This window comes from Balaenoptera borealis (assembly GCF_965194805.1).
Source record: "Balaenoptera borealis genome assembly, chromosome: 1".
Lineage (NCBI taxonomy): Eukaryota > Metazoa > Chordata > Mammalia > Artiodactyla > Balaenopteridae > Balaenoptera > Balaenoptera borealis.
The window spans coordinates 9803637-9815910 of NC_138860.1; the positions used below are offsets into that span (position 1 = coordinate 9803637).

Sequence of the window (12274 nt, forward strand, 5' to 3'; positions counted from 1 at the left end):
TGGAGATAGAAAGTAGTACAGAAATTCAGAAGACGACACATTAACGGCAATTTTGTTTGTTCCAAGAGGACTTAATGGAAAGAATGAAATGAGCTGGATTTTGAAGGTATGGTGAGATTTGGGTGGCAAAAAGAAGAGTGAAGTTATTGTATAAAAGGCAAAGGCTACCCCCAAGTCCCCCTACAATACGTGGAATCTGGCACATTTAATAAAGTTTACTAAGGGAATAAAAGCACATGGGTAAGAAATTACTAGGTTCATCGATGAGATATTTAGTTATCTTCTTGGACCGGAATGAAATGTTCAGGCACTTAGGTGACTAGCAGATGGGCGATTTGGGGTATGTTGCAAATACGAATGGCTTTTATAAGAAAAATATTGGGTAAACCGAGTCAGACAGACAGTTGCTGTTATTAGCAACAGTTATTGCAAATAGTGGCACTATTTGCAATAAGTTAAGTACATTTTTTTTTTCTTACATGGAAAGGTCTCTTGGAGACTTTGCCCATAGGAGGGATCCTATACTGAAATTATCTGTTTATGGGTCACTTGCCTCTCCATACTGTAAACATTTCGAGGCAGAAACAGCTGGCTGTCTGCTATATATTCATGTTTCACTTTTAATAGTATACATTTATTGCTAGGGAGTGGCTGTTCTTCTAGGGACTGAATATCCTAAACTCCCTGAGGACGTTGGAGGCCATGTGATTAGCTGTGGTCAATAGAATCTGGACTAAAATTATAATTACTGCTTCTAGGCCCTGCCCTAAACAAACAAAAAATGAACTTTACATGGCTGAGAAGTAAACTTCTATAATGTTAAAGCCCTGAGATTTTATCTTTTTCCTCTGTTTATGCAGGTAGAACTTACCTTAACTAAAGATACTTTAATTCCAGAAACGTTTGTTCTATGATTTTCTTTTAATATGCTTAGTAAATTGCCCTGCTTATGATATGCATTTAATAAATTCTTGGGGAAAGACTGCATTAGGTCATTTTCGAAAGAAAATGTCAATCATCCATTTTGAGGTTTTCTTATTATTTTAGCTAAAATAAGATTTTTTTGGGATAAATACAAATATATTGAGTTAATAAATGGAAATAACAAGAAAATCAAGTTATTTTAAACATACACCCACCTCAAAGTGGTTTGTAAGTCTGGGGACCTAAGCACTCAGAGAAATAGAAGAAAGTAGAGAAAAAGGAAAATGATCGTCTGTACGGGCTGTTTGGTCCATCTTGGTCCATCTTTTGTCCATTCATGATGGGGGGGAGGGGAGGGCAGGTTATTGGATTTTCCTCTTTTCTTCCATTTGTGGTCTCCGTCTTCCTCCCTCCCTTGATTCCTTTGCTCAGTTCCTAACCTCTTCCCTGGCTGCTAGATCGTAACCAGAAGCTTCCCATCAGCTTTGAGATCAGGCACTTTTAGAATTCGACAAACTTGACCACAAAGCTTTGACCTGCAGGTTAAAATGGTGCTCCAAGTGCTGTGTCTGCAGCTTTACATCTTAGGGTGGCTCCTCCATGGGAGAGTGCACGTCACTAAATTCATCGCATGTCCCCTCTCCAGTGTTTCTCACCATCCTGCCCAGTTCTCTGTCCTGTTCAGCAGTTGTTTCAACAGCCTCTATTTTTTGCCTCTTTGCACTGTCCCTCCTGGCCCTGATCCTTAGCCTGTTTTCCAGGCAAGTGCCCTCAGTTATTCAAGGGAAGGGGCATCACCTCCCTGTCAACAGGGACCCTCTGGTCAGCTGCTGTCTGTCGGCCTCTGTTATACTTCTCCGTGGCCCAGCTCCAGAGTAAGCAAGCCTCCTGCTGTTCCTTTTCTTCCCTTCTTTTTCTACTCTATTCCCTCCTCTTAGGGAGTCAAGTCAGCCTTTCCTATTTGATGATTCACCTGCCACCACAGGATCCTTAGAATCTAATCTTTTGAAAATAGAATTCTGCATTCTTTATTTTTACCATTTCTATTACTATTAAGCAAACATCCTTCTGTGAAGTAGTGATTTCATAATAGTGGAAATACCTAGGGTGTGAGTCAGCAGATAGCCAAGTCGTCATTCTAATCTTGTGAAGCTTGAGAGATTCACTTAGCAGATAGTATCCAGTGTCAACCAGAGCCATTGAGTATTTTTTAAGATATTGAAAAAATACAGGATATTAAGCAAGATGAAGCAAATTCTCAAAATGGTTAAATGATGTAAAGTGGATGTCTTTTTGAGGCTTTTTGATGATGACTGAGAAAACGTATTATCTTTTTGGATAATACCATCATCCAAGTAAACATTTATCATAACGTGGTGAAAGAACAATTGGATTCTATCACTGCTTGGGTAAATCACTTTCCCTTGCTAACCTTTGGTTTACTATCTATAAAGTAGGAATAGTAACAGCTCTATCTCATCGTGCTGTTCTAGAATGAAAGAAATGATGTATGTTCGAGCTGTGAATACCGAGAGGTTCCTATTTTCCTACCTGTAGTTATTTATGCAGATGCCATCTCTAGATCAAACTGTAAACATACTGATGGCACAACAAGCACCTGGTTGGTCACAGCACCTACCCCAGTACCTTATTTGCAGAGTAGCCTTAATAAATATTTGTTGTAAACAATGAACAGATGTTCCCTTTAAATAGTTTTGACTTATTTCATTTTGATTTATTCTGTTACATAACATGCTAATTTTATAACCTGATACAGTTCCTTTTTTGAAGGAGATGGATTATAAATCTTAAACAAATATATGATGTAGTTGTAACAGAGGACTCAGATGATCCTTGCAGGAATTTCAGAGATGGAGAAGCCCTTCCTATGTGACCCAGTTGAAGCAAAGGGGGCAGGTATTTGGATCCTGCACTGACCCGTCATTGACTGCTGGCTGCTTCCAAAGAGGGGATGGGAACCTGGTGAGGCAGCTTCCGTAGGATGAGGGCAGCTCCTGGAGAGGAAGCATCAGTGAGCGGTCAGCAGCCCAGACTTCCGGCTGCTGGGGGAGAGTGCCTCGGGTCTGAGGGGTATCGTGCTCCCACAGTATCCACTAATCATCCGCCCCTTGCACCACCCACATACAGTTGCTTCACATAGTGTTCACTGGCATCCAGAAACAGCTGCTCCAGGTTCTGGAAGGACTTTTCCTGGGGAGAACTTATCAGAGGCAAAACAATGGGATGAAGTACTCCACCATCGCTGCGTTTTGTCTAGAGACCACACTTGGTCCTTTCTCTTCTATTACCCCTTCTAGATTCCTCTCACCCTGGGTCAGCACTTCTGCTGGTGTTGGTGGCTTATGTGGTAAGGTGACCCAGACCCTTGTTGTCCAGGGGTCTGATTCCCATGTCACCATACCCCTCCCAGGTCTGGCTGCTACACTGATAGCAAATGTGGACACTCCTATTCTGACCCTTTGGTTCCCAGACCCATGTATTCCACATATTGGGGGAACAGCGCCATGTAATGGTCACTGATTAAGGGTATATTCTTTATTCTACGGGATGATGCACCTTCCTTGAAGGTTATCATCTCGAGGTGGTGCCTCAGCTGTGCCATCATAGGACCATCCCATTGCTCCACCAGGCTGGCAGCATCTGGGTCTTACAGCATGTGATGTAGCCCAAGGATCCCAGGGCCATGTGGCCACTGCTGCACCACCTTTGCTGTGAAGTAGGCCCCTTTTGTCTGATGTGATATCATATGGGATCCCCTACTGGTGGATCAAAAGCTGCAAGCCGTCTTACAGTGGAGCTGGCTAAGGCCCTTCTGGCAGGAAAGGCAAATCTATACCCCAGATATATGTTGATTCAAGTCAAGATGAGTCACTGCCTCTTTCAGGGTGGAAGGAGTCTAATTAGTCAGCTTACCATGAAATGGTTGGTTGTTCTCTTTGAGATTCCATTTGTTCAGCATCAGTTTCTTTTTCTTGATGGTTGGACTTTGACAAGGGCAGTAGCTAGATCGGCTTTCATGGGTGGAAGTCCATTCTGTTGGGCCAGTGCATATCCATCTCTGCTACCATGGCTATTCTGTTCATGAACCCTGATGGGCTGGCTGAGTGACAGAGGCTGGCTGAGGTCAACTGGCACCGTTGCTCTGTCTACTTGGTTGTTCATGTCTTTTGTGTGGTGGATGATCTCTGCTGGATGTTGCCATGTGATACAAAGACCTTCATACTTTTGAATACTCTGATAGGTCCACCCACATGCATCTTCCTGAGACCTTCTTATTCCCAATTATCCAATCATTCTCCTTCCAGGCCCCAATTCACCAGCCACACCATTCTCCACTGCCCGTGAGTCAATATCTATTCTAACCTCAGGTCACTTTGCTTTCACACGGAGTAGATGAGCAGGTGCATTGTCCCCAGTTCTGCACATGGGGAGGGTTTCTGCTTGCTGCACTCTTTTAAGTCCGCCCCTTAGCAGAATCGGTCCATTTTCGGCTTGTGCCTACAGACTATCCCAACACAGACAGTGATCTTCTTCCTCCATCATTAGTCATGAGGGAGCCCTGAGCTCCCACAGGACACAGGTAAGCCCTGCTCATGTTCGATTCTGGCTTTACCATTTCCATCTCTCAGTGGGTTGCTGCTGGGCCCACCTGATCTTATGGCCTGGTGGTCTGATAGAACCCAGCTCATCATGAAAAGACATTCCATCTCAATTAGGCCCCATCGCCAGGAGCTCTGAGCTGGGCTGACTCTTCACATTTGTTCTAATTGAGACAAGACACCTGGGCATTTGTTCCCCGCATTGGCGATCCATTGTGTAGAGATTGTGCCACCGTCCGACACTACCTGTAACGGGGAAGCAAGTTGGTTGAGTTCCGGGGTGAAGTTAGCAGGCCCATTTGACTTTCTTCCAATGCTCTGTTCTCTGGCCTGACTGTATCACTAAAACCTTCGCCTCCACCTTGCTCTTATTTTTCTATTTCTCAAATACCCAGAACCTGGGTGGGGAAGAAGGACGTTATTCCCCTTCAAGAGCGCCTTGAAGACCACCACATCCTAAGATATTAGGCTGCTGTAACTGTCTGCTGATAGGGTGTTGGCATCTGCTGAAGCACCGCCCCCTTTTCCAGTTCTTCTCCTTCCCAGGCGTTCCGGGTCCGGGGGCTGGTTTTCAGTCAGTGTGCTCTGTCCTGTCAGCGCTCTGCTCCTAACTCCAGTGAGGAGCGTTCTTTAGCATCCCTTGAGCAATCAATCCCCTGTCCCCACGTATGTTCTCAAAGGTTTCCAGGGAGTTTGCCCTTTTAGTGTCGTCACTCTTTTATGGCTCTCTCCTCTCCCTCAGATTTTGGACCTGCATCAAAGGGCAATCTGAGCGTCAGGCACCTGGTGTAGTTAAAGTACTCATTTCCTCCAGCTCTGACCCACCGTTTTTAGGCCAGATTTGTGCATCCTGAAACTCTCTTCTTGTAGGATGAATTGTTTCCTACGTGGTTCTTTGGTCTTTCAGGGAAATTAGCCCCGGTGAGTTCACCCCTCTAGTTTTCCCGGTATGCACTGAATTCACAACTTCCTGTCTGAATCCCAGCTTAACCACAGGTCTGCTTTCCAGATCCGCATACTACATTTGTTTGGAATCCTGACTTTTACTTGGTGATTGGCCAGTTTAAACCTCAGAGGATTTATATCAATATCTGTCGTACGTAGCCCTAAATGGAGTCAAAGCAAATGAGTTGAAAATACACGCAGCCTGGCCAACTCATTTTCACTTAATGTTTTTATCAGTTGCAAAATTTTCCATCACTTATTCTTTTCCTGCTTCTTAGTCCTCGCCTCCCTTTTTTGTGTTGTTTTTGGCATTTTCTATTCTCAGTTGCATCTGAAATAAGCTTTTCACATATTGTTCTCATCCATAGCTTACATCCTCTTTTCCAGGCAGCTCTATCTGGAAGAACATCACAAGGTCAGAGAGATAACCTTTGCCTCACATGGGAACTGAATAACACTGCACTCTGATGGAGATGTTGCCCTGGTTTTTCCAGGATGGCTCCATATAACTCTCTAAATGAAAAAGGAATTGTTTCTTTCTTTCTTTTGTTTCTTAATAAATTTATTTATTTATTTGTTGCCTGCGTTGGGTCTTCGTTGCTGTGTGCAGGCTTTCTCTAGTTGAGGTGAGCGGGGGCTACTCTTCGTTGCAGTGTCCAGGCTTCTCATTGTCGTGGCTTCTCTTGTTGTGGAGCACAGGCTCTAGGTGCGTGGGCTTCAGTAGTTGTGGCACGTGGGCTTCAGTAGTTGTGGCACGTGGGCTCAGTAGTTGTGGCTTGCGGGCTCTAGAGCTCAGGCTCAGCAGCTGTGGCGCATGGGCTTAGTTGCTTCACGGCACGTGGGATCTTCCGGGACCAGGGCTCGAACCCGTGTCCCCTGCATTGGCAGGTGTATTCTTAACCACTGTACCACCAGGGAAGCCTGGAATTATTTCTTTTTGAAGGAAACTTAAACATTTATCAGTGTCTTTGTATGTATCAGAATAAAACTCTCTAATCACTCTAACAAATCATTGCCAGACCTTCAGAGGCGTTTAGCTGTCACTCACACAAGTGCCAATGTGGGTTGCATGACTGTTTGGAGCTTGACAGTTCCTCCGTGTGGCTTTGCAACCTCAGAGCCCTTTCTTCTGGCCGTGCGCGTGGGGAAGCGAGAGACAACCTGGGGGTCTTCTAGGCAGTCCTGGAACTGGTGCCCATCCCTTGGCTCTCCACACAGAGCTCAGTTTTGTGGCCCTAATAATTCAAGGTAAAATATCAAATTGCAATTCAAGAAAAAAGACCAAATCCAAGTAAAAGAGCTACTGAGTATATACCCAAATACTGACTATGTAGAAACATTCACATTGGGTTGGCCAAAAAGTTCGGGATGTTTTGCTGGAAAAAGCAGCTTACGGGAAAACCCGAACGAACTTTTTGGCCAACCCAATAGAAAGTTCTATATTTGCCGTTCACCTTAAGAGGGGCTGGGAAATATGGTTTGTCCAGGGAGGGCCTGAGATTGGTGAGCATCTAAGCAGTCTCTGTCACACCCTCCTGTAAGGAAAGAGAAAAAGAAATCATTATTTTGGGACAATAATAATGGCTAAAGCAAAAAGATACCGATGTGAGCAAAGTAATACTAGTAAGTAGTAGGACAGACTTATTCCAGCCCTTCCGTAGCCCAGTAGTGCCAGAATTTACATTTGTTTGTGAGTTTCAGAGGTTGCAATTAATCCAATAATAGTGCAAAAAGTAACTTGGGTCACTTTGAGTTTAATCCACACTTTGTTGTGCATCTGTCCCTTCTCTGAAGCCACACCCTTCCTCCAGGACAGAATTACTAGTCCCTCCTCTGAGTTCACTTGGCACATTTTCTTGGAGTCTTGGGACAGACCCCAAGAATTCCACAGGAGCAGAAGGGCAGGAGGTCCATGGTTCCTTAGCTTCCCAGCCTCCCGTGGAGAGAAGGTCTAGGCTGCTTTCACTGCTCGCTCTTTAATAGGCACTCTGGAAGGGAACACGTAGCATCCAACCGAGTTCATGACCGTAGAAAGAGAGAACTTGCTAAAGGAGACATACTTGATGTGACTCGATGCCCATGGAAGTTGCATACGGAGCTGGCGGCACCTGGAGACCTTTTGGCAAGTTGGCACCGCACAGCCTTTCCCATTAGGGGAGGAGGGACGCGCCAGTCCCATTTGGCGTTTCACCAGGGACCTGGAGAGAGCCACGGGGGAGGTCTTCTCTCAGGCAGCCTTACTTGACTCTCCTCCTCACCTCTCTCCAGATGCTTAGTCTATTTGCCTGCAGTTCTTTCCGCGCTTTTCTTCCCAAGAGCACTGTGAGCCTCTCACTAGTTGGGGGCTATATCTTAGTCATCTCTGTTTCCCTGGCACCGAGCATAGCTTTCGGCACATAGCAGGTGTCACTAACTGGGGACTCTTATCAAGGAAGCAAGCATCTAGGCTCGATTCTAGAAGTATAAAGTGGAGCCTAGCATTCTGAAGATGAAATAAGAAACCTCTGAGCAAGGAATATTTTGTGCTTTCTTCCCCTCAACTTTGGCACTTCCTAATTATGCCCATAGATAGTATGCATTATGATCATTCTAGTCAAAATCATGCCAAATAAACATTCTAGGAAGTATCTTATTCAGTTCTTCATATGGGAACATGTTCTACGCTTTACTTGTTCACAGTGGATCATTTGTAAACACTGAATTAACTGACAGATTTAAGGAAAACAGCACTAGACTAGGGATACAATCTGTTTTTATAGCTAATTCAAGCTGAGGGTTTCAAGGCAGAGTATGAAAGCTAAGACCAGGGGTGAGCATGTCAATTTTCCTGATTTAAAACAAGCCCACTGAACTTTCACCTTCTAGGTTTGACTAGGGTAGCAGCAGACAGTTTGGGGGGAAGGATAGGACAATAGCTGAGACCCACTATATTCCTGTCTTTTTTTTTTTTTCCTCTCTATCCAGAAATAGAGGGTAGACTCCGCACCTCTTTTGAGGATTTAAGGTAAGAATGACTGAAGGAAAATATGTGCCAAGAGAGTGGCTACCTTCGGGTTTCCCGTCCTCTGTCTTGTCTCTGTTAACAAGAAGTGAGCACTAGAACATTCCACCGGTCACATGACCCACTGTCAAGCTAAGGGCCAGGCCTGCCATCTGAGGACACAGGATTCCTTCTCTAGAGTCGCCATCATCACACTCCGTCGCGCTGTCCCGTGCTGCTCATCCCCAGGGCAGTTTCTGTTTCTGTCTGACAGCGGCTTTGCCCGTCTCTTTCACCTGGATCCTACACGTCAGTTTTGTCTTCTGTCTTTAAAAGGTGCTCTCAAATTTAGAGCAGTTTCTTCCTGCAAATCTGTTGAGTGTCTTGGTCCTTGGTTTTGGTTCTCAGCCTGGAGGAGAGCTTGCAAGCCTCTAGTTTTGTCCAAGAAGAAAGTGAGCTTTGAGGAAAAACATGTGGAATGCTTCATATGTAGGTTCATTGTGAATAAACTGTTATGTGTTGAAAGCGCTACATAATTTATTTTGCACGGGGAGCCTTTTAGAAGCGTATGCCTTAATCTTCCTCCAGCGCGCTCCTCTTCTGTTTCCAAGTTGTTCAATGCACATTTGCAGCCGAAGGACCTCAAAGGTGATATGTTTAAAACTGAGCCGGAAAGGGCTTTGCTGTGATTTTGAGGCCCCAGGCTAGACACCCCAGAGGTATCCTGTGTTCCCCTCCCTCAATTACTCCTCACAGCCAATCGCTCACCAAGTATTATCTGTTTGCCCTCTCTTTCCCATTGCCTTGATTTCTGCCCTGATTCTCTCCTGCTGGGCTACAAAACTGGTTTCATGTTTGGCTTTCCTTCCTCAGTTATGTCTTCCTTCTTAACTGTCTTCCACACAAAATCCAGAAATAGCTTTCTACGACACAAAGTAATCATGTCACTTTCAGGAAGAAGCATGAGATAATGCAAAGTCGTTGGAAACATACGTACCTGGACGCAAACCCTGGGTCTGCTACTTACTGGTTCTGTGTCCTTAGATAACTTTTTTCACCTTTTTGGTTCTACGTTTGTTGATCAATAAAATGAGGTTAAGAGTGCTTATCTCAGAGAGTTCTGGTGTAGACTCAACAAGTAACTTGTGTATCAGCACAAACAGTTCTGTCTTTTGCTCATTTGCTTGAAACTTCCGTGGTGACCTGTCATATAAAAGGTGAAACTCACGCTCTTTGGAATGGACTGTGCCTCTTCTTAGAATCTGCCCTGAACTACCTTTTGAGCTTTCCCTCTTACCCTCTCGCTTCCCCCATGTGTTCCAGCCACACTAAATAAATCACCATTGCTGAACACAGAGTACTTTTTTCTTGATTTCCTGACTTTTTCACAGACTGTTTCCTGAAATGTTCTCACCCTCTTTCATCCCTGGTTGGGGTTTATTTATTCTTCAAGATCCACCCCAATTATCCCTTTCCTGTGGAAAAGATGGAGAAATCAGCCAGCTAATATTATAATAAGTAAAAATGCACATTAAATATAGCAAATATTTGAACAAAAGCAAATATTCTTCCTGGATGAACAAATCTAGTGTCTATTATAATGCATTATTATTTAAGTAACAATTTTTTTGCTAAGAAAACTTGCAGTTAAAGAACTTTTTAGAAGGCTTGCATTTTTCACTTGAGAAGTGGGAAGTTGGTGTTTCTCTTGAGTGACATGAGAGCGTCTATTTGCGATGTCCCTAAACTCTTTGGAATTGTACATACTCAGCCGCATGGGTCCTAGACCTCTGACTCTGCTTGGAGTTGGACAGGAGAGAGAGGAAGGGCGATGAGAACATTTAGTTCTGAAGTGTGATTGACGTGGCCAACACAGTTTTCTAAATCTAGAACCTGCTTACAATGCACCGTTTCTTCTTACGTAAGCCAATCAGCTCCCTAATCCCAGCAGCTTGACTTCTCTTTCAATCATCAAGCCTACTGCCACAGATCTTCCCCAAATGGCAACATTCCAAATCGAGGCAAGGTCCCCATGGGTTTAATAAATTTGGTTCTTTTGGGTTTGGATTCGAATTCCTAGCCTAATCTTCCATCAATTATGGGAGTTTCAAAGTAATGTAGACAATTCTAAACTATAGCACAATCCCTTTTGGCTTAAAATTTCAATTTGAGAAGATAAAATATAAGTGTGACATTTCGGGGCACTCAGGTTTTCAAATGAGACATAAGGTAATACAAACATTTAAGACACTCAGCCAATTTGTTTCCCTTCTCTCTCTCTCTCTCTCTCTCTCTCTCTCTGCCTTCCTCCCTCCCTCCCTCCTTCCCTTTCATTTCCCTTTGGTCTGTTTTCAAATTCAAGTGAAAGGAGCCACCAGGAGGTAAATACCCAGTCAAATATTTATATAGAAACATCCATAGAAGGTACTATATTTTGCCATGGACTTACTTGTAGAAAAGTTTCATTTAGGTTAGGCGCAGAGTAAGACACAAAATTTTGCCGTTAGAATGATACATTTTTAGCTTCTCAAACTGAGCAGGACCTTGCAGGGCCTTCCCAAGGCAGACCCCCACTTCTCCCCAATGTCCTCAGCCTCTTGTTTGTAGAAAAGCTTTAGCCTCCTAGGCCTTCCCTTAGTTCCAAAGAGCAAATTTAATCAGAGAAGTGAGAAAATACAGAAACAAAGGAAAACAGTCAAGCAAGATAAAATAATAGTAGTTTAGCTGTAAACTAAAGAGTCAAGGACCTTTAGTTCTTCCTCAAGGGCTATAGATAGTACCCTGAGTCATATCCTTCAGTCGTTTTGCAGATACTGACACCCCCACCAGGTAGAAGAAGTTATGTGCCTGCTGACCACAAGCATGTAGACCCAAGACTGGTTGGAACCAGAAGGTTGATGATGTTAACTCCCAATTACCTCACCATCAACCAATCAGAAGAACGTCCATGAGCTGATCAGACACCCTACAATCCTCACTCCTAACACTGACTTTAAAAACCCTTCCCTGAAAGCCACTGGGCAGTTTGGGTCTTGTGAGCCTCAGCTTCCTGTTCTCCTTGTTTGGTCCCATGTTGGGTGCCTTGCAGTAAACGCTGTACTTTCCTTCACCACAACCTGGTGTCATTAGATTGGCTTTGTTGTGCATTGGGCGCACGGATCCAAGTTTGGTTCAGTAACACTTTTAAGATACTGGTCTCAACAAAACAGATGGTGGTATTTCTGCAGTTGATGAGTATTTTTTTTTGTTCTATAGATTGGGTTTTATGCGGTCTTGAGGAAGTTCTACAATTCTGTGTATAATAGCAATTATTTATATCTATGGTAGTTTAAATCACCATTTACTCTATTTTCCCTTCACGTATTTCAGAATTTCTTTTTACGATAATAAATCATCAAAGATTCCTCCTAATATAATACAGCCTGTGTTTGCACACAGCATGAAAGACACTTGAAATTTAGTTTGTCCCCCATGAGCTAAATGTGTAAATATGTACTTTTTATTAGACACCAGGGGGTCTAATTTCTACCTTCACGGATTCCTACTTTTCTACAATATACATATTATATTAGAAATAGTATAAAATACATCTGAGCAAAGTAAATTTATTTTTAGTTTTTAAATGAATTAGTTTTAAATTATACATATTGTTGATTGCCACTGCTTTAGTATCACAACAGAACATAGCATATGAGCTGAGAATCTTAGATGGAGCAGTTGGACCAGATTTCTCTAAACAGTAGAGCTAATCATATTTCTGTAAATGATCTAATAAAACATCCACACCGTAGGAAACAATGCCAAT

General features: G+C 43.5%; 1 protein-coding gene across 3 annotated transcripts in view; it reads left to right on the top strand.

Moving 5' to 3' along the window:
- Window positions 1-12274, top strand: part of LOC309630376 (uncharacterized protein) — a gene marked incomplete at its 5' end in the record, with an annotated part of 1321579 nt that overhangs the window by 213812 nt on the left and 1095493 nt on the right. The window lies entirely within an intron of this gene.